Genomic DNA, 24,242 nt, shown 5'->3' on the forward strand with positions numbered 1-24,242 from the left:
TCCTTATCCATATGTGATCTTGATTTTCTTTGCCTGGAGTGGGATAGAAAATAACTCCTGTGAAATAGTTTAAGAAAGATTATTTTCACTTAGAAAATAGAACTTCAAAAAAATGTAAAAGTATTAAAAGCTTGAGTATAAAATATGACTGTGGCTTACATCTATGATTTTTAGAACCACCAGATACTTCATTCATTAAATACATACTAATTGAACACCTCGCATGTGGAAGCCATCAGGATAAGTGCTAAGTATAGATGCTGAATAAAATGGGCATGATCCCTGCTCCTTTGAAGCTTGCTATCTATATTTGCTCCAGCTCAAAATAAGAAAAGAAGATTCATCAAATTATTTCCGCCAACGCCCTACTTACTCATCAAGGGAGAAAGAAAATTGTGATGAAAGGTAAAATCTGCTTAATTTATGGTGTGAAAATATGCACAGGAAACATGTGCCTTTAGTCAGAAGCGTGGCTCTTTAGAAAACCAGGTGCCTGTACAAGTTCTTTTCGTGAGGCAAACCTAAAAGAGCTAGCGTTTAGCAGAGGAATAATAAGGAAAGGTAAAGAAATATTTTTGCTGTGTATACAATGAAGTTAACAGGAAAAAACATAAAAAAAAATAAGGTAACCACATTTCTGCAGAATTGCCATCTCCTGATCTGAAGAAACTAGTGTGCAATTGGGGTTGTGCCCCAGAACGAGTGCTCAGTGTCTATTGGAGGAAAATGCCTTCTCAGACACACATACATATGTCATGGTTGCTACACAGCCACAGCCCTACTCATTCATCAGCAGGTTCACTGTACATTCAAGGAGGTTGAAGGTTAATATTATAACAATGGTGAAACGGAAGACACTAGGAGATTTATGTTGCTAGCAGCAATCTGATTTTAAACTTCATAAACTGCCTTATTCCTTTATTTATGTGGTTACTTAGACATTTCATTTGCATTTTGTCTTATTAGAGATATATATAGGGCATGGAGATTCTGAAGAATTATCACTAAGATTGTCAAGAGACCTAATACTTGTACGTATATATTGCCGGTGAGTCCTGTCTTCCACCAATGCTGATACCTTGCAGCAGTTAGGCAAATGTGTACATCATGAATATTTAGAAACGTGCTTTAAAAAGCTTTACCAAAAATGAGTGCTAGTAACCTGCTTTGATGTTTTTAGGATTTTTGCATGTACCTTGCCAGGGCCTACTATGATTCAGTACGAATTAGTGATTTTTTTCTAGATTTTGGAAACCAGAGCAGTCTCTTGAGGAATGACTCCTTATTAGGGCTTATTTGTAATCCAGCCCAGGACACTCTTGAGACCAAAAGGAGGAGCTATTAATAAACATGCCAAAGCAAGAGTTAGAAATGAGCAAGCATTGACTTATGGTCACCCTAGCTGAATTTTCAAACTATCTGAAATACAGAGTCCAGGATATTTGCTTCTTGTGAGGCACAGAACAAAAATGAACACGAAAGGAGGAGGGGAAGACGTTGTCACAATGTGTGCAGATACATACAATGTGTGCAGGCTCATGACTCAGCCACAGTGTATGTTCAACAGCTCGAACTACTAGAGAGGGTGGCAGCCACTGGGGAGGGGAGAGGCTCGAGGCGACACATCTCTGACACACACTGTTCCATAGCCCAAATACAGGCAGATCCCTCGTAGGCTCTCCTAGTTAATAACTCAGGAGTTCAGACTGAGTATGACATCAACTCATGAATCATGCAATCCCATAAAAGGAACAACCAGACCATGTGGGAGGAAGACCAGATTCTGCAAGGGCAAGGTGTGCCAGCTCACTCTAGAAATTGTGCCTTTAGAGGACTGCTCGGGGGAAATTCAGACTCGTATCATTTGCCAATTATTTGTCCTTAAATACAGTTTATCTTCTACCTGGGTATCCACACTACTGAACCTTTCTGTCACCAGGATTATCAATGTAACCCAAGGTCCTCTCTGTGATATACCCAGCAAGAGCTCATTTCTCATACCCAGGACCCTATCAATAAGTGCACTTTCCCCACTAATGACCTATCAGAAATTCTTGGTTTATGTCAAAAGGATGGGTGTTTATTCCTGGAACAGAGAGACATGACTGTATTTGAACAAATGATTTGTGAGGATTATCTGTGCTACTGATCCACTACCAATATGGAAAATCACATATTTATAACACATATTCTTCCCCCCCTTTTGTTCATTCATTCATTTATTCAACCAATATTTGTGCCTATGGTGTATTAGGCATCGGGATCTGCTATAAAAACAAATGATACATAAAGCCCAGCATGGCTTCTGCCCTTGTAATACTTTCCACTTAGTGAAGGAGACAGACCACAAACAAGTAAACCTACAGGTGCAAGGCTATGGTCTGGGTCACTGCCAAATAAAACCGGCACATATTTAGATGGAGTCTTCAAAGGAGGCCCTAGGAGAAGGTGAAATTTCACTCAAGACCCAAAGGGAAAGAAAGTTTCCATTTGTTCTATTTTTTGTTACCATCCTTAGAGTCTCTATCCCTCTCTCTCTCCCTGTCTTTCATTTATTAAATTTCTAATCTCCAGTGTTGTGCTCTTTTGCTTTTGTTTTCTTTCTCATCCATATTTATTTGGTCACCTTATTATTTTATTCTGTACTTTCACTCTCTCTTATCTTGGTCACTGTGTATGTGGCTTCTCAGAAAAAAAAATCTTCAAGAAATACATCAGTTTTGTCTGGTATATGGAAATTCACGTCACATCTTTTTATTTATTTTTATTTTTTTTAATGTTTATTTTGAAGAGAGACTGTGCAATTGGGGGAGGGAGAGAGAAAGGGAGACACAGAATCTGAAGCAGGCTCCAGGCTCTGAGCTGTGAACACAGAGCCCAACACAGGGCTCGAACCCATGAGACGTGAGATCATGACCTGAGCCGAAGTCGGACGCTTAACCGACTGAGCCACCCAGGTGCTCTCCCCAAGTCACATCTTTATTCATCATTAACCTCTTGTATGACCAGAAGTGTTTTTGAAAGAAAAATTGAATCAGTTAGTGAGGTTACTTGGTCTACTTGTTCTTCTTCTTCTCTGGTTTAAAATCATGATGGGAGACATCTGAACACTAACAAAGCACCTTGCAACATCAGGTCAAGACCTAAGAAGGTATTTCTAATCATTTTATGTAACCAATTCAACACATTCATTAAACTGTACCCAGTGGGAAGCACAAGCATAGCCTTGTCCCTACAAGCTCAGAGACCGGCAGAGCAATTTGCTTTCCTTACGATGTAACACAAATTTATCCAGGCTTCATTAGTCTACTGGTAATAAACGGCATTCATAGTAACAGCACTACCTCTAATTTCACGAATTCTTATGTCTATATCTATATATCTATATCTATATCTATCTATATCTAACTATATCTGTATCTGTATCTATCTCTATATCTAACTATATCTATTATCACAATTGCTGAAGCATGGCCTTGCGCTCCATCCTGGGCCCCCATTAACAGTTCTGCACTGGCATCTGCCAGGTACACTATTGTGTTGCTCCCAGGTGACCCTAGTTTTGTGCAGTTTCTGGCAGGCCCTGGAGTCTCACAGGGAACATGAATCCTTCTAGTTTTGTACATAACCTCTCTTCCTAGTACCCAACATTGTTGCTGACCTCGCTTACTGTGCCTGATTCCTTCTTTCCTCAGCATGAGCCCTCGCCATAGAGGTACCTCAGGCCTCAGGCAGGCAGATGTGGGCTATCAGGTCACCTAATCAGTTGGCTACACTTGACTGAACCCAGCGTGGTTGGTCTCTGCGTGTTCTGACCACAGTACCCTTAGGCCTTTTAGAGCTGTCATCAAGAGTTAAGGGAGGTGCCATACACAGTGATGCTCAGCGTCCCCAGAGTTATCGGTCTCATGAACAGGGTTAAGGTAGAGCCTCTACATTTGGTATTAGCTCATTCCTCAACTTATGACTGGGGTTAAGTTCAGGCCTCCTCGGGCACCTGTGTGGCAAGCTGAGCTTGCAGCTTGCTTGAGATTCTCTCTTTCTCTCTCTCTCTGTCTGTCTCCCTCTGCCCCTCCTCTGCTCACGTGCATGTGCACTCTCTCTCAAAAATTAATAAACTTAAAAAAAATCGGGCCTCCTTTACATCTTCCATGCCCTTTATCAAAGGTCAAGAGGAAGACTATATAATAAGAGTAAGATCACATCTCAAGATGGCTTTAAATATCATATTGACTCCTCTACCCAGTAGCCCTACAAGGAAACCAGAAAATCCAGACAGTCCCTAACCCCAAAACTCACCCCCTTACCACAGTCTATGTTGATTCTGGCAGGACTGATCTCATTGTCCCTTTATCCTTTGTAATGTTCACATGGAAGGAGGATTCCCGGAATATCATCCATCACTTGCACCCTGATCTCCACTAGCAGTTGAAAATAGCATCCCCCAATCCTTTCCCCACCTCCACCTCAACATCTAAAACTCTTAAATTCTGCCCTCTGAACTTCACCCTTCATCATCATCATATCCCCTGCCTTAATTTTTCTGACTGTTCGCTTCATTTTCTGGCTCTAGTGAAAAGCTGATTGTCCCCTCAGGATACTCTTTCTTGTGCAAATATAAAGTGCTTGGAATTTTTTTTTTCTTCTTTCTACAGTCTTTATAGCATTGGACTTGGAGGTCCAAGAGGACCTCACTGCCAATTCTACACCATTCTCCCTGTGACCTCATGTTAGTAAATCCAGTGCTCGTTCTTAGTCTTCATTTTATGTCACCTTTCAGCCACGCTTGGAATCAATAATTTACTCTTTGTCAATGTAATTTATTTCACTTGGAATCTAACATGTGATTTCTTCTCCATTTCCAATTGAGATATATATATATGTATATGTGTGTGTGTGTATATATATATATATATATATATATATATATATATATATATACAAAATATACATATATATATATATTTTTTTTCCCATTTCATCAGTCTCTTATGCGCCATGGTCCCTTCTCGATAAACACTCACGTTCTTGATGATTTCACGGAGTTTCATGGCTGTAAATTATGTAAGATATAGATAGAAAGATCTGTCTCCACTCAGATGTCATTTCTGAATTCCAATCTTGTATACTCAATAATCCTCTTAATAGCTTTACTTGGTTGTCTAAAAAATATCTTATTTCAAAGTTACTATATCCAGAATTGAACTGTGGATCTTACCTTACAAACTTGCTCTACCTACAACTTTTTCTTTTCTCAGTCGAAGGCAATTGCATAGCAGCAGTTATTCAGATCAAAATTCCTGGAGTCATGGTTGCTTCCTTACTTTCCTTCACAGCCCATATCCAAAATTCCAGCATGTTCTGTTGGCTCTGCCCTCAAAATATAACTGGACCCTGACCACTTGTAACTTCATTTATTGCTACCACCCTAGTTCCATCCTGTATCATTCCTAGCGTCGATTTCTGTTTTTCCCTTTGTTCCTCTGTCTCTTCTCAATTCTGGAGCCAGAATGATCCTTGTAAAATGTAAGTCATTAATACCTGTAGTTCCTTTGTTCAAAATCCTCCATTGGGTTCCCATTTTTCTCAGAGCAAAATCCAATGTCCCTGATGGTCTGTACAGACTTACCTGGCATAGCTCCCATATCTCTCTGACTTCATCTAATTTTCTCTCCCCTGCCATAAGACAGACACACTCCAAAGTAGAGTCTTGCACTCTTTCCTTTCCTTAGAAGTTCATGCTCTTGATTGCCACATGGCTAATCCCCTCACTTCCTTTATACTTTTTGCTCAAATTATCTCCTCAATGAGGCCTATTTTACCATTGTATTTCAAAGTTAACCTGTACCCCAATACCAGGCCACACTTCTGATTCCCTTTGCTCTGGTCTCAGGACAGAGTTTTTGTTTTGTTTTGTTTTGTTCACTGAGATAGTCCCAAGTCCTCCACACAGTGTATGGAATATTGTATATGCTCAACAAATATCTGTTCAACTGAGTTAAATCTGGGAACCTAAAAAAATTACAGTAAAATGTGGTATATGTATATATTTCAGAAGGCTAAATAGGATATTCCAGAGATAAGGACAAAGGAGATTTTATTTTTCCTAGAAGCATTGTGTGAAGCTTTATAAAGAGGTAGAAACTGAGGCAGAGTCTTACAGGTGGGTAAGATTTTTTTTTGTTAGTGATGATGATGAGAAAAAACATTCCAGAATAAGATAAAGGATTCAACAAAAATTGGAGAACAAAAAACCCACAGAATGAATATATATATATATATATATATATATATATATATATATATATATGGAAAGTATTTTGGGTTAGCTAAAATGTAGAATTTGGGAGTAGGAAAATTTGAGACATACTACTGGAAAAACAGAATAGGATTTTATAGTCAGTGGATTTTAACATGACAAGCAAAGTTTAGACAAGATTCTATATGCGGTATGGAGCTGATAAAGGATTTTAAAAACAGAAAAGATAAAACTAAACTGGGGTTGTGTACTGGAGTATGGAGAAAAGGGAAACAGAGACTATTCTGGATAGTTGTTGCAATTTTCTGTTTGAGAGATTATGAGGTACTTAACTGTAGGAGATTTTTTTTTTAAAGAGGCTATAAGCTTGGTATACTCAGAGGAAGAGGAATTTAAAAATCTTGGATGTTACATAACTGGAAAATATGAGAGAAATGGAGATGACAGGGTTTCTATTGAGTGACTTTAAGCATAATAGAGAAAATAAGATGGATAAGATGTATAAGAGATAACTTTGATTTGGAAGTATATTTGAGAAATCCAAGAAAAAATTAGATATATGTGTTTGTGGTTCAGGAAAGGACTTTAAGCTGGAACTGTATATTTGTGATTTTATGCTTAATGAACACAACGACAAAGCTGTTGAATTTACATGGGTTCAGAATTTACAAAGGGAAGCAAATAATGTAGTAGGAAGTATGTTGGAAATACTTAAAGAGGTAGGGAGAATGGTGTCATAATGCACTTGAAGGAGAGGGAGAAGAAATGGAAGTAGGAGAAAAGAAAGTGTAGTCAGGGAGGAAATGTCACTGTTCCAGATCTCTGATGGGTGAGATCTGATTGAACAGACTCATTATGCTGAATGAAGAATAGATAGAGATCATCAGAGTGGAAGACCCAAAAGACTGGTAGGATTAGAGGGATCAGGAGTCATTAAAATGAATGCTGACCTCAGAAAGAACAATAGTGAGAGTTTGGGTGAAGAGTAAGACCTATGTAACCATGATGTATTAGGGCTATGAATGCAGAATGTACCACACAAAGTGATAGAAAAATGTGGTTTATATCTCTGTAATTACTTAAGCAGATGATACAGAAGTATCAAACAGCTTTTATATTTTTATTTTTTGTAAGATTTTATTTTTAAGCCAGCCATACACGCAACGCAGGACTCAACCTTACAACCCCAAGATCAACAGATGCATGCTGTACTGAATGAGCCAGCCAGGCACCCAGCTTTTTAGATTAGTGGTCTGACAAATATATTCAATGATGGTGCTCTGAATGGGTTGCGGGGTCCTACAATAAGTCAAGTATATGAGAAAATAAATTAGCTACCTGTAGAATCGTAAGGAAAAATTATCATCCACTGGCCTTGAGTGATCATATACTCAAAAGTTGAAGTTTTGTGTCATATGATTTAAATTCTTATGTTGTGTTTCATTTATATGAAATAATGAGACTTTCTTAGTGGGATAGGAATAAATACTATAAAAAATGATGATAGATGGATATAGAAGGTATTATGGTAAGTTAAATAAGTCAGACAGAGAAGGGTAAATAATGTATCATTTCACTTATATGTAGAATCTAAAAAAACCCCAAAAAACCCCAAAAACAAAACAGAAGAAATAAACTGTTGGTTACCAGAGGGAGGAAGGATGGGGGAAGAACTGGCAAAAGAGGTAATGGGGTTAAGAGGTACAGACTTCCAGCTATAAAATAAATAAGTCATGAGGATTTAATATACTCAACAATGTTGTGGCAACTTTGTATGGTGACAGATGGTAACTAGATTTATCACGGGGAACATTTTGTAATATATAAAAATATTGAATCATGATGATGTACACCTGAATCTAGTAGGATATTGTATGTCAATTAAACTTCAATAAAGAAGAAAAGAAAAGGAGGAATTTGATAGTGATTAATGCTTTCCATTACATTCAGAACCTAGGTTCAATTATAGCTTTAGAGATAGAAGCAGAGAATGTCTACAAAAGATGCACCAATATTTTCACATATTTTAGAAGTCCCAGATTTGCATTATATGAGCATTTCACTTATACTTCTCTTCTCTGTATCTATTTTAAATTACTATATCTATTGTAAATTATTAGGTTATTTTTAAGTAAAGAATTTTATGCTTTTATTTTATTTTATTTTTTAAATATAATTTATTGTCAAATTGGCTTACATACAACACCCAGTGCTCATCCCAACAAGCCCCCTCTTCAATGCCCATCACCCATTTCCCCCTCCCTCCCCATCCCCCATCCATCCTCAGTTTGTTCTCTGTATTTAAGAGTCACTTGTGGTTTGCCTCCCTCCCTCTCTGTTTGTAACTATTTTTTCCCCTTCCCTTCCCCCCATGGTCTTCTGTTAAGTTTTCACTTGTATGTGGATCTTGAGAAACTTAAGTAAAGAATTTTAAAAGAAACGTTTCATCTTTGTTCTCTATAAAAGTCATTGGCCAAACTTTTATATGTGTGTATATATGTATTATATACATACATATATATAAATAATATTATATATATATATTTATATATCATAAATTCATTTTCTATTTGATGTCTTAGCATTAAAACCACATGATTCTGTATATAATGAATGATGATTTTATAACTGGCACTGGCATCTATCTCTCCAAAAGAATATCTTAACTTAAATATTAAGACATCATGTTAAAATGTAAGAGACACAGGCAGCATCATAGCTAATTAATATTATAAGGCGAGAACTGGAGAGGATAATCAATGATCTAAGGATAATTCTGAGTTGTCAAAAAATTTTAAAAATTTTAAACAGCAGAACAGTCCTTCTGCACTTTTTCTCTTCCCTCACTCTACTGATGCAATGTGCTATCAGTCTCTAGCACCCAAGGCAATCCTTAAACCTCGGATGAAGGTACAGGGATTGTCTTTAAAACTTTTCGTTTGTGATTATTTTGCCCTCGAACACAGGAAATGGGTGTAGCCAGTTATCAAGCATGTTTGCGTAGCACGTGTTCTGTTGTGACTATCTTGCCTTAAGAGAAGATGTGGGAGTTTTGAGTTATCAGGTTCATTTTAGTCCTGAATACATGGCTTTAAGTAAACAGGCATGTGCTTGCATTTGTCAGCAATTCCTAAAAATAAATGTGTGCTTCATTTTTGGTATGGCTCTATTTCACCTCACTAAGAAGTCAGAAGTTAATGAGCTGATAAAAAATATACCTTCCACTTCTGGTAATTGAAGTAGAAAAGACACTCAGAGAAGATCAAAACTTGTAAAAAGAGCAGAGCTGAACCAAAGGGCCCAGTCTCTTGTTCTGGAACTTGTTGCAGATCAAAATGAACTCTCCCACATTTGGATGAATGTTAGGACATGACCCACTAAAACAGGTTCAGTCCAATGAAATTACTGACCATCACAGTCATGGCCATAGCACCTAGAGGCAGACTACTGGCCCCTGCCTGAAAATAGATTTATCCCTGCAGGGGAAAGAACAAACTAGAGGATCCCATTTTGAATTCTGTATATTACCATCGATATTCTAGTAGGCAAGGGTCTTATCCAAATACTGAGAAAAGTGAGTGGTTGCATTTGCCTGAATGCCTTGGCTTACACAGACTGAAAGAAAGGAGGTTTCTGTGATTGGAACATCCATTAGAATGCCCTCCAAAGTCATCAGGATTGTGACTTAATTTTTGATACCACATGGCAATGAGGTCAGTGGTGTAGTTAGTACACAAAAGAGCTCTGTGCTTCCTAAGGGCTTCTATAATTGCATGTGGCTCTATAAGCGACAGGGACCAACTTGAGCGATTGCAAAAACTATACCTATATTTAGTGAAGCTGGTCTGGAGACTCTTGGATCAGCCCTGATTCCTATTTATGAGCTGGCTTCATATTCTGAGAGTACAGTCCTTCCATTTTTCACAATTTACTTGTAAAACCCAGCCACGTGAAGGGGTAACTCTAACAACAAGCTTTTCTCAGCAACAAGAATTTGTATTAAACTCTTTCCTCTGCTTTTACAAAAGTTAGAAATCCTACTCAAAGGAAAATTTAGGATTTTTCTGATCACAAAAATGAAAATGAAGTATCTATAAATCCCCAGGACTAAAGAGCTCTTTCAAGAGTAGAGCACAATGTTTCATACCTGAAAATTATTTCATTACACAGCGGTGATATTAATCTTGCCTGCTTCTTCACCAAACTTGAATGATAAGGCATCCTGTTTGTTGCTTCATTATAATGTATTCTTCCACAGTGAGCCAAAGATACATGTCAAGCTTGAAGTAGAGGTTCATTTACCTTCATGTACTTTGTAGGGAAAGCCTCTCTGATGAGTATGTAAGATGCCATCAGAATTAATTATTAAATGGATGAATGAATTTTAAAATGAGGTTATAATTCATTGACTAGATTCCTGTTCACCATTCTTCAGTTAGGGTGGGCCTGTTCCATCTTGGATTAACATTCTTCTTTCTCCTTAATTGATCTCTTGTCATCCTTGAACAAAAAGTCATTTGTTAGCGCAGGAAGCAAAATTAAACAAGGAGTCGACAGATGTTGAAGGATTCTGTCTCATAGGACCCATGGCACTGCAGGGACATGAAATGGAAATTGCAGTGGACAGAAATGGAACACATACACACACACCACACCATGTTGGGATTATGTTAATCAGAGTTGATATTCAAAATATGTAACAACTCATAGAGCATGGAACTAACTACCAGAATGATTGAAATGCCTAATCTGAATGACATAGCCTGCTGACATAGTCCTATTGATAAATTTGGATTGAATATTAGCTTTGAAGAATATGATTTGTTCTCCTCATCTTTAATTTACTTTGAAATTAAAATAATATAACTGAAAAGCAGGAAATTCTTTTTTTAAATTTTACTTTATTTTTTATTTTTTAATTTTTTACAAAAATTTTTTATTGTTTAATTTACATCCAAGTTAGTTAGCATATGGTGCAACAGTGATTTCAGAAGCAGATTCCTTAATGTCCCTTACCCATTTAGAGTATCCCCCCTCCCAGAACCCTTCCAGCAACTCTATTTGTTTTCTGTTTTTAAGAGGCTTTTCTGTTTTGTCCCCCTCCGTGTTTTTATATTATTTTTGCCTCCCTTTCCTTATGTTCCTCTGTTTTGTATCTGAAATTCCTCATATGAGTGAAGTCATATGATCTTTGTCTTTCTCTGACTAATTTAGCTTAGCATATTACCCTCCAGTTCCATCCACGTAGTTGCAAATGGCAAGGTTTCATTCTTTTTGATTGCTGAGTAACACTCCATTGTATATATATATATATATATATATACCACATCTTCTTTATCCATTCATCCATTAATGGACATTTGGGCTCTTTCCATACTTTGGCTTTTGTCAATAGCCCTGCTATAAACATTGTATCCCTTTGGTAAATACCTAGTAGTGCAATTGCTGGGCCTTAGGGTAGTTCTATTTTTAATTTTTTGAGGAACCTCCATACTATTTTCCAGAGTGGCTGCACCAGTTTGCATTCCCACCAGCAGTGCAAAAGAGATCCTTTTTCTCTGTATCCTCGCCAATATCTGTTGTTGCCTGAGTTGTTAATGTGAGCCATTCTGACAGGTGTGAAGTGGTATCTCATTATGGTTTTGATTGGTATTTCCCTGATGATGAGTGATGGTGAGCATTTTTTCATGTGTCGGTTGGCCATCTGGATGTCTTCTCTGGAGAAGTGTCTAGTCATGTCTTTTGCCCATTTCTTCACTGGATTGTTTGTTTTTTGGGTGTTGAGTTTGATAAGTTCTTTATAGATTTTGGATACTAACCTTTTATCTGATATGTCATTTGCAAATATCTTCTCCCATTCTGTCAGCTGCCTTTTAGTTTTGCTGATGGTTTCCTTCGCTGTGCAGAAGATTTTTATTTTGATGAGGTCCCAGTAGTTCATGTTTGCTTTTGTTTCCCTTGTCTCCGGAGACGTGTTGGGTAAGAAGTTGCTACGACCAAGATCAAAGAGGTTTTTGCCTGCTTTCTCCTCAAGGAATTTGATGATGAAGCAGAATATTCTATAATTCCATAATCTTTGTTGATATTTTCAGTATAAACTGGGAGAAGCAACCCCAAAGACTACAGGTGCAAGGCAGGAATAAAAAGGCTAGAAGTACAGAAGACAGCTGGGAGTAGTGAAGTATAAAACAGGAAAGTATTTTCCCAAACCAAAAATATTGAAATTCAAATATCTGTATTCTCAGATTTTGTCTTTGATTTAAGTGTGTCATGAGTGTGTCCAATAAATATCTTCACATGTTGTGATGTTTTCCAGTCTAACCAGCTACTTCTGAAATACACTGCATTTCTCATAATGGACTATGTCATTATGTCAAGAAATGATATCATTTATAAATTTAAAATAATGAAAATCAAACACAACAATTTCCCTGATGTATCTCTTACAGTATAATCTGAAAGGCCAGAGACCATGTCTTTTACCATCTTTATACCTAGTATGTTGTTCCTCAATCTATATGTTATCCAATGCAGAATGAATAGTTATTTTTTTCTGTATGTTTATTCTTTTACTATTTTAACATAAGAAGGTTTTAATTTTTTGAGTGAATGATAATAAAATAGAAATAGAAGGCTACTTCATTAAAGCCATTATAAATCATGAAGGGTAACAGAAAAGTGGGACATTGTTAATAAATTATAGGTCAAATTACTCAAAACTTATACCACAAACAGTTGCTTTACCTTCTCAGAAGTTTGCCAGTTTCATATGACAAAAAGCATCCTTGAACATCCTGAAACCCACAAAGGTACCCAGAATGAACAAATCATCATATCATTCATTTGTTCAATGGGATTGTCTGAGAACTGTAACAAATTGGTTTAGAACGGGGTGAAATTGATGCAAAAATCCCTTGAATATGCCTCAATACTAAAGGGACTTCAAGAAAATTCTTTCATTTATAGAATTAGGTGAAGAAACACAATTCAGGATGAACCACAGGAACAGAATATAGCACTCATTTCCCCTTAAGCTTGATAATTCTCCAGCAAACTGTGCACAAGGGATGATTCCTTGAGACTGTGTATATATTAGAGAAAAGTATAATATGTATTATACAGAACAAGTTCTCTAAACCAAAAAATCTGAACATTTCTTTATTCAATCCCAATGTCATGCTTTGTGTATCTCAAACCTCAAATGTATAATTTTGTGGCTAAAAATTAATTCAAGGATTTGAGAACAAAGCTGGAGGTATTGCAGTCCCAGTTTCAAGATATACTACGGAGGTATAATAGTCAAAACATTCTGGTACTGGCACAAAAATAGACACATAGGTCAATGGAACAGGATTGAGAGCCTAGAACTAAACCCACGCCTTTATGGCCAGTTAATCTATGACAAAGGAGACAAGAATATACAATGGGGAGAGGACAGTCTTTTCAAAAAATGATGTGGGGAAAAGTGGACAGCTACATGCAACATAATTAAAATGTACCATTTTCTTATACCATATGCAAAAATAAGCTAAAAAAGAATTAAAACCCTAAATGTGAGGCCTGAATTCATAAAATACTAAAAGAAAAATATTAATCTCTTGGACATCAGCCTTAGCAACATATTTCTGGATATGTCTTCTCGGGCAAAGGAAACCATCCACAAAATGAAAAGCCAACTTAGTGAATGTGAGAATATATTTGCAAATAATATCTCCAGTAAGGGGTTAATATCAAAAATATATAAAGAACTTACATAACTCACACACACAAAACAAGCAGTCTAATTAAAAAATGGACAGAGGACCTGAATACACATTTTTCCAAAGAAGACATCCAGGTGGCCAACAGACACATGAAAAGATGCTCAGCATCACTCATCATCAGGGAAATGCAAATGAAAACCACAATGACATATCACTTCATACCAGTCAGAGTAGCTAGTATCAAAAAGTGAAGAAATAACAAAGTTGGTGAGGATGTAGAAAAAAGGGAACCGTCATGCACCAATTTTCATCATAGGGATATAAACTGGTGCAGCTACTATGAAAAACAGTATGAAGTTTCCTCAAAAACTTAAAAATGGAAATACCATATGATCCAGTAATTGCACTACTGGGTATTTACCCAAAGAAAATGAAAACACCAATTTGAAAGATATGCACCCATATGTTTATTGCAGCATCATTTACAATAGCCGAGATATGGAAGCAACTCATGTGTCCATTGATAGATGAATGAATGAAGAAGATGTGGTGTGTGTGTGTGTGTATACATACATACATACATACATACACACACACAATGGAATACTACTCAGACAAAAAATGATATCCTGCCATTTGCAACAACATGGATGGTGCTAGAGAGTATTACGTTGAGTGAAACAACGCAGGAAGAAAAAGACATGATTTCACTTATATGTGGAATTTAGAAAACAAAACAAACTTTAAAAAAAAAATTTTTAGTGTTTATTTATTATTGACAGACAGAGACAGATAGAGCATGAGTGGGGGAGGGGCAGAGAGAGAGGGAGACACAGAATCTGAAACAGGCTCTAGGCTCTGAGCTGTCAGCACAGAGCCCGACGTGGGGCTTGAACTCATGGACAGTGAGATCATGACCTGAGCTGAAGTCGGACGCTCAACTGACTGAGCCACCCAGGCGCCCCCCAAAACAAACTTTTAAATACAGAAAACAAATTGGTGGTTTCCAGAGAAGAGGTGGGTGTGGAGATGAGTAAAACAAATTAAGGGGATTAAGTGGTATAAACTTTAAGTTACAAAATAAGTAAGTCACCAAGATGAAAAATATAGCATAGAGAATATAGTCAATAAGAGCAAAAAAAAATTTTGAAGAAAGTATGATGGGAGAAATAGGTGTAAAGAAGGCAAGAGGCTTAAGTTAGCAAGTCCCTTAAGTCCCAAGGTTTTTGGACAAATGATAGAAATAAAATGCAGACACTGATGGGAGTTTCTCTAACGCAATAGTAATTACAACAATGACCTCATACCAAGAAACTGCACCAAAATATGTTGTGAAGGTTGGAAATACAAAGTTAGAAACTATGTCACATACTACTTATAACTCATATTTTAAAATGTATTTTGAGATAACACTGGTCTATCACACTAACTGATGACAGTTCATTTCTTGCTGCTCTCGCAGCCTGTATGTGTGGTGGGTGATTAAAGACCAGAGTCTCCCTGTTTTGACACTTGATGAAGTCTGAAAATATTTCTGATATAGAATGTGTAATAGCAACATTAATCAGCTTCATAAGATGATACCACAAATTTTTGTCTTTCCTTTGACTACCAATTTCTTAAGGAGAAAAACACCATATAATGAATAACATGTATGTTTAAATTTCTACTCTTAAATAGCCACCAACTTAAAAAAATTTTTTTTTTAATGTTTATTTCTGAGACACAGAGACAGAGCATGAGTGGGGGAGGGGCAGAGAGAGGGAGACACAGAATCTGACATGGGGCTCGAACCCACAAATCGTGAGATCATGACCTGAGCAGAGGTTGGTCACTCAACCGACTGAGCCACCCAGGCGAAATAGCCACCAACTTTTAAATGCCTTCATAGAAGAGAAAGAAGTACTTCAAGAAACTGTGTGTCAAAGATAAAATTTTAGCTGGAGGATAAATATGTTTATTTCAAAAATGTTAACAAAAATCCATTTAGAAGTCCTGATACATCCTGTAATAGGTATAATACTTATCTTTACAAAAATATTCAGATTCATTTTTCTTCATATCAATGAACTCTTGATTGAAAAATAAAATCTTCACATACATTCTTCATTCTATTATAAGATATCAAGAATATAGTTCCATTTATGTCATTTAAATAATGACATGATAATTTTGGTATAATCAAGGATTTTACAGTCAATCCTAATTAATCTCTCAAACTCCTGTGGATTGAATAAAGCAAAGATTTTTACAATCAAGGCAAATGCAGACATTGAAAATAATCTTTACATGTAATCTACTGACGTTAAAAGAATAAACATTTCATGTTACTTTTTAGGATAGAATTCACTATTCTTACCAAATAACCAAACCCTAATGCATAGAAATGGGGGTTTTCAAAAAAATTTAACTTGTTTTATTTTTTATTTTTTTAAATTTACCTCCAAGTTAGCGTATAGTGCAACAATGATTTCAGGAATAGATTCCTTAGTGCCCCTTACCCATTTAGCCCATCCCCCCTCCCACAACCCCTCCCATAACCCTCAGTTTGTTCTCCATATTTATGAGTCTCTTGTGTTTTGTCCCTCTCCCTGTTTTTATATTATTTTTGTTTCCCTTCCCTTGTGTTCATCTCTTTTGTCTCTCAAAGTCCTCATATGAGTGAGGTCATATGATTTTTGTCTTTCTCTAATTTCACTTAGCATCATACTCTCCAGTTCCATCCACATAGTTGCAAATTGCAAGATTTCCTTCTTTTTGATTGCCGAGTAATACTCCATTGTGTGTGTATATATATGTATATATACCACATCTTCTTTATCCATTCATCCATCGATGGACGTTTGGGCTCTTTCCATACTTTGGCTATTGTTGATAGTGCTGCTGTAAACATGGGGGTGCGTGTGTCCCTTCGAAACAGCACACCTGTATCCCATGGATAAATGCCTAGTAGTGCAATTGCTGGGTGGTAGGGTAGTTCTATTTTTAGTTTTCTGAGGAACCTCCATACTGTTTTCCAGAGTGGCTGCACCAGCTTGCATTGCCACCAACGATGCAAAAGAGATCCTCTTTCTCCACATCCTCGCCAACATCTGTTGTTGCCTGAGTTGTTAATGTGAGCCATTCTGACAGGTGTAAAGTGGTATCTCATTGTGGTTTTGATTGGTATTTCCCTGATGATGAGTGATGTTGAGCATTTTTTCATGTGTCGGTTGGCCATCTGGATGTCTTCTTTGGAGAATTGTCTAGTCATGTCTTTTGCCCATTTCTTCACTGGATTGTTTGTTTTTTGGGTGGTGAGTTTGATAAGTTCTTTATAGATTTTGGATACTAACCCTTTATCTGATACGTCATTTGCAAAAATCTTCTCCCATTCTGTAGGTTGCCTTTTAGTTTTGCTGATGGTTTCCTTCGCTGTGCAGAAGCTTTTTATTTTGATGAGATCCCAGTAGTTCATTTTTGCTTTTGTTTCCCTTGCCTCCAGAGATGTATTGGGTAAGAAGTTGGTGCAAACAAGATCAAAGAGGTTTTTGCCTGCTTTCTCATCGAGAATTTTGGTGGCTTCCTGTCTTACACTGAGGTCTTTCATCCATTTTGAGTTTATTTTTGTGTCTGGTGTAAGAAAGTGGTCCAGGTTCATTCTTCTGCATGTCACTGTCCAGTTTTCCCAGCACCACTTGCTGAAGAGACTGTCTTTATTCCATTGGATATTCTTTCTTGCTTTGTCAGAGATTAGTTGGCCATACGTTTGTGGGTCCATTTCTGGGTTCTCTATTCTGTTCCATTGATCTGAGTGTCTGTTCTTCTGCCAGTACCATAAAGTCTTGATGATTACAGCTTTGTAGTATAGCTTGAAGTCTGAGATTGTGATGCCTCCTGCTTTGGTTTTCTTTCTCAAGATTGCTTTGGCTATTTGGGGTCTTTTGGTTCCACACAAATTTTAGGATTATTGTTCTAGCTCTGTGAAGAATGCTGGTGTTACTTTGATAGGGATTGCATTGAAAATATAGATTGCTTTGGGTAGTATCGACATTTTAACAATATTTGTTCTTCCTATCCAGGAGCAGGGAATCTCTTTCCATTTTTTTGTGTCTTATTCAATTTCTCTCATAAGCTTTCTATAGTTTTCAGTGTATAGATTTTTCACTTCTTTGTTTAGATTTATTCCTAGGTATTTTATGGTTTTTTGTGCAACTGCAAATGGGATCGATTCTTGATTTCTCTTTCTGTCGCTTCATTGTTGGTGTATAGGAATGCAACCGATTTCTGTGCATTGATTTTATATCCTGCAACTTTGCTGAATTCATGAATCAGTTCTGGCATTTTTTTGGCAGAATCTTTTGGGTTTTCCATATAGAGTATCATGTCATCTGCAAAGAGTGAAAGTTTGACCTCCTCCTGGCCGATTGGATGCCTTTTATTTCTTTGGGTTGTCTGATAGCAGAGGCTAAGACTTCCAATACTATGTTGAATAACAGTGGTGAGAGTGGACATCCCTGTTTTGTTCCTGACCTTAGGGGGAAAGCTCTCAGTTTTTCCCCTTGAGGATGATATTAGCGATGGGTCGTTCATATATGGCTGTTATGATCTCGAGGTATGCTCCTTCTATCCCTACCTTCTTAAGAGTTTTTATCAAGAAAGTATGCTGTATTTTGTCAAATGCTTTCTCTGCATCTATTGAGAGGATCAGATGGTTCTTGCCCTTACTTTTTTTTAAATTTACAATTATTTATTTTTGATAGAGAGAGAGCACAAGTGGGGGAGGGGCAGAGAGAGAAGGAGACACAGACTCTGAAGCAGGCTCCAGGCTCCGAGCTGTCAGTACAGAGCCCGGCGTGGGGTTCGAACTCACAAACCGCGAGATCATGACCTGAGACGAAGTCAGACGCTTAACCGTCTGAGCCACCCAGGCGCCCCTTGTCCTTTCTTTTGTTGATGTGATGAATCACATCAATTGTTTTGCGGATATTGAACCAGCCCTGCACCCTGGTATAAATCCCACTTGATCGTGGTGAATACTTTTTTTAATGTATTGTTGGATCTGGTTGGCTAATATCTTGTTGAAGATTTTTGCATCCATATTCATCAGGGAAACTAATCTATAGTTCTCCTTTTTAGTGGGGTCTCTGGTTTTGGAATCAAGGTAATGCTGTCTTCATAGAAAGAGTTTGGAAGTTTTCCTTCTATTTCTATTTTTTGGAACACCTTCAAGAGAATAGGTGTCAACTCTTGCTTAAATGTTTGGTAGAATTCCCCTGGAAAGCCATCTGGCCCTGGACTCTTGTTTTTTGGCAGATTTTTGATTACTAATTTGATTTCCTTACTGGTTATGTGTCCGTTCAAATTTTCTGTTTCTTTATGTTTCAGTTTAGGTAGTGTATATCTTTCTAGGAATTTGTCCATTTCTTCCAGATTGCCAATTTTATCGGCATATAGTTGCTCATAATATTCTCTTATTATTGTTTTTCTTTCTGTTGTGTTGGTTGTGATGTCTCCTCTTTCATTCTTGATTTTATTTATTTGGGTCCTTTCCTTTTTCTTTTTGATCAGACTGGCTAGTGGTTTATCAATTTTGTTAATTCTTTCAAAGAACCAGCTTCTTGTTTCATTGATGTGTTCTACTGTTTTTTTGGTTTTGATAGCATTAATTTTTGCTCTAATCTTTATTATTTCCTGTCTTCTGCTGGTTTTGGGTGATATTTGCTCTTCTTTTTCCAGTTCCTTAAGGCGTAAGGTTAGGTTGTGTATCTGAGATCTTTCTTCCTTCTTTGGGAAGGCCTGGATTGCTATATACTTCCCTCCTATGACCGCCTTCGCTGCATCCCAGAGATTTTGGGTTGTGGTGCTATCATTTTCATTGACTTCCATATACTTTTTAATTTCCTCTTTAACTTCTTGGTTAGCCCATTCATTCTTTAGCAGGATGTTCTTCAGTCTCCAAGTATTTGTTACCTTTCAAATTTTTTCTTGTGGTTGATTTTGAGTTTCATAGCTTTGTGGCCTGAAAATATGCATGGTATGATGTCGATCTTTTTGTATTTACTTAGGGCTGATTTGTGTCCCAGTATGTGGTCTATTCTGGAGAACATTCCATGTGCACTGGAGAAGAATGTATATTCTGCTGCTTTAGAATGAAATGTTCTGAATATATCTGTTAAGTCCATCTGGTCCAGTGTGTCATTCAAAGCCATTGTTTCCTTTTTTATTTTTTGATTAGATGATCTGTCTATTGTTGTGAGTGGGGTGTTGAAGTCTCCTACTATTATGGTATTACTATTGATGAGCTTCTTTATGTTTGTGATCAATTGATTTATATATTTGGGTGCTTTCACATTTGGCGCATAAATGTTTACAGTTATTAAGTCTTCTTGGTCTCTAGACCCCTTGATTATGATATAATGCCCTTCTGCATCTCTTGATACAGTCTTTAAAGTCTAGATTGTCTGATATATGTATGGCTACTCCTGCTTTCTTTTGTTGACCGTTAGCATGATAGATGGTTCTCCATCCACTTATTTTCAATCTGAAGGTGTCTTTGGGTGTAAAGTCGGTCTCGTGTAAACAGCATATAGATGGATCTTGTTTTCTTATCCATTCTGTTACCCTCTGTCTTTTGATTGGAGCATGGAGTCCATTGACATTTAGAGTGAGTACTGAAAGATAGGAATTTATTGCCATTATGATGCTTGTAGAGTTGGAGTTCTGGTGGTGTTCTCTGGTCCTTTCTAAGCTTTGTTGCTGTTGGTATATATATATATGTGTGTGTGTGTGTGTGTGTGTGTGTGTGTGTGTGTGTGTATTTTTTTCCCATCTTTTCTTCCCTCAGAGAGACCTCCTTAAAATTTCTTGCAGGGTTGGTTTAGTGGTCACAAACTCCTTTAATTTTTGTTTGTCTGGGAAACTTTTTCTCTCTCCTATTTTGAATGACAATCGTGCTGGATAAAGAATTCCTGGCTGCCTGTTTTCCTGATTCAGCACACTGAATATATCCCGCCACTCCTTTCTGGCCTGCCAAGTTTCTGTGGATGGGTCTGCTGCAAACCTGCTCTGTCTTCCCTTGTAGGTTGGGGACTTTTTTTTCCCTTGCTGCTTTCATGATTCTTTCCTTGCCTGAGTATTTTGCGAATTTGACTATGATATGCCTTGTTGATGGTTGGTTTTTGTTGAATGTAATGGGAGTTCTCTGTGCTTCCTGGATTTTGATGTCTGTGTTTTTCCCGAAGTTAGGTAAGTTTTCCTCTATGATTTGCTCACATAGCCCTTCTATTTCTTCCATTTCTATTTCTCTCTCTTCTCTTCTGGGTCCCCTATGATTCTGATGTTGTTCCTTTTTAATGAGTCACTGATTTCTCTAATTCTTAAATCGTGCTCTTTTGCTTTAATCTCCCTCTTTTCTTCTGCTTTGTTATTCTCTATAAGTGTGTCCTGTATATCGCTGATTCTCTGTTCTGCCTCATCCATCCTGCTGCCGCAGCATCCATCCGTGATTGAATCTCAGTTATAGCATTTTTAATTTCATTCTGACTATTTTTTAATTCTTTTATCTTTGCAGAAAGGGATTTTAATCTATTTTCGACTCCAGCTAGTATTCTTATTATCGTGATTCTAAATTCTGGTTCAGACATCTTGCTCATATCTGTGTTTGTTAAATCCCTGGCTCTTGTTTCTTCATGCTCTTTCTTTGAGCATGAATTCCTTCATTTTATCATTTTGAAGGGAGAAAAGGAGTTAATGAAGTAGAAAAATTAAAATAAAATATTTTAAAATAAAATAAAATTAAAAAATATTAAAATTAAAAAATTAAAAACACACACACACAAATTGAATAAATGATGCTAGATCCTAGGTGTGTTTTGGTCTGGGTGTTGAAAGTAGTTTGACAGATTAGAGAAAAAAAGAGGGGGGGGGAAGAAAAAAAGGAAAATCGTTTGAGAATTTGGAAAAATGAACACACTGTAGACTAAAGTGAGATGATGGGAGTAAAATAGAATTTAAAATATTTACACAAGAGTAAATAATATAGTAGAAAATTTTAAAGAGAAATATTTTTAATAAAAATTAAAAATAAAAATGAATTTTTTTCTCTTTCTGTATTCATGAGAAAGAAAAGAAATGAAAAAGAGAAAAAAGAGAAAAAAAGAAATCGTTTGAAAATTTGGCAAAGTGAATACATTGTAGTAGACTAAAATAAAATGATGGAAGTAAAATAAAATTTGAAAAAGTTTACATAAAATTTAAAAATATACTAAAAATATTGAAGAAAATATTTTCAATAGAAATTTAAAATAAAAATGAGGTGTTTCTCTTTCTGCATTCAAGAAAAAGAAAAGAAACGAAAAAGAGAAAAAAGAAAAAAGAAAAAAAGGAAATCATTTGAAAATTTGAAAAGGTGAATACACCAAAGTAGACTAAAATAAAATGATGGAAGTAAAATATAATTTGAAAAAACTTACACAAAAGTGGAAAATACAGTAAAAAAATTAAAGAAAAATCTTTTTAATAAAAATTGAAAATAAAAATGAATTTTTTCTCTTTCTGTATTTCAAGAAAAAGAAAAGTAGTGAAAAAAAAAAAAAGAAAATTGAATATATGGACCTGCTAACAGATTGAAATAGGACTGAAATTACTTAGTTTTCCCCTAGAAGTCAGAGTATGTAGGGCTGTATAGTCCATAAACTCAGCAGGCGGTGAGACTGGTGTTCTTGAAGGGTGAGGATGGCCCAGGTGGGCTGGGCTCAGTGTAATGACTCTGTTTTGCACTAGATGGTGCTGCTACCCTGTTTGGGTGGAGTGTTGTGGCGCTCGTAGGTGTGTATGCGCCTGTGTGGAAGTGGTGAAACTGTGTCATCCAGCTACCAAGTCTCTAGTGTCGCAACTCTGTTCTCCCCGATCCGCAATCACACGCCTGTCTTCTGTCTTCAGCTTTCTTCCATTCCCTGCTTCTTCACTGTCCTTCACCAAGCCCCAGGCAGTACCTCTCTCCCGAGGTTTGTCTCAGACGTGGCTGTTTTCCCCGGCCCCTTACTTCTGAAGGACTGTGGCTTTGACCTGTTCTGCCCCCATGGGGGAGGGTCTCTCCAAGCAATGGCTGAACAGTGGCCGAATGTCAGCTGCACCCAGGCACGGTTGCTGGACCCTGCTGCTGCCGGTGTCCCAAGACTGCGGTCAGGTGCCAGCCTGCCCCATAAAAATTTCGCGAGATAGTGTAGCAGCAGCTTTACAGGGATTATGGAAAATCACAACACATATCTGGCACCAGGCTTCACCCTTATTGACCTTGTTCCAGCACCAGCGAATGTGGCCATTTTCTGGGGTCTGCTGGGACCAGGTGGCTTCACCAGTCTCTACCAAATGTCCTTCCGGCAGTGGAACCGCTTTTCCACTGTGGCCCAAGAACCTCCCAGACCCCACTTTGCTCCTGGGGATTCACTCTTCCCACCAGAGCACCGCCAGGTGTCGAGCTACAGAGTTGCAGACTTTGCGCTCCCCTTGTTTACAGTCTTAACGGAATTTAAACCCTCTCCTTTCTCCTTTCTCCTTTCTCCCTTTTTAGTTTAGTCCCTGTGGCTGTTTCAGATTTTCCACTTTCTCTCCAGCTGCTTTTGGGGAGGGGTGCTTTTCCCATATTCTCCCCTCCGCCCAGTCTCCGTCCTCTCTCTGCCTACAAAAGTGGCTCCGTGCCCACTGCCAGCTTCTCTCTCCCCAGGTACACCTCTCTGTGGCATGCACCTACTGAATTCTGTGGTTCAGGTTGTGCAGATTGTTGTGTTAATCCTCTAATCAGTTTTCTAGGTGTGTAGGATGGTTTAATGTTGGTCTGGCTGTATTTCATGGATGTGAGACACACAAAAAACTTTCATGGTGTTCCGCCATCTTGGCTCCCTAGCAAATGGGGATACTTTGAAAAGTACTCTTTAATACATAGAAGATGATTAGAGTAAATGGGAAGATATCCCATGTACTTCTGAAATTTCAATTAACTCCAATTTAGTGTGCAAATTCAATGAAATCCCAGTGAAAATTCACTTGAAATTTTTGAGGAACTTTAAATAGCCTCCAGAATACATGCTGAGGAATAAAGTCCAGAAACAGCAAAGTCAAGCATAAAAATGAATGTAGGGGCCTGTTAACTTACCATATATTAAGAAATAGGACAAAGTCATGGTGGGGGAAGTTACATAGTATTGGCCCAAGAACACACCAATAAATGAGATACAAAAGAAAACTGAGGAGAGGTAATAGTTGGATAAATGATGACACCAATATAGGCAGAGGGGGAT

General features: G+C 37.3%; 1 pseudogene; it reads left to right on the forward strand.

Annotated features, from left to right (window-relative positions):
* The window catches only part of LOC106975244 (rho guanine nucleotide exchange factor 39-like), a 133,667-nt pseudogene that overhangs the window by 2,786 nt on the left and 106,639 nt on the right, over positions 1 to 24,242 (forward strand).

Source organism: Acinonyx jubatus, chromosome A1 (genome assembly GCF_027475565.1).
Source record: "Acinonyx jubatus isolate Ajub_Pintada_27869175 chromosome A1, VMU_Ajub_asm_v1.0, whole genome shotgun sequence".
NCBI lineage: Eukaryota > Metazoa > Chordata > Mammalia > Carnivora > Felidae > Acinonyx > Acinonyx jubatus.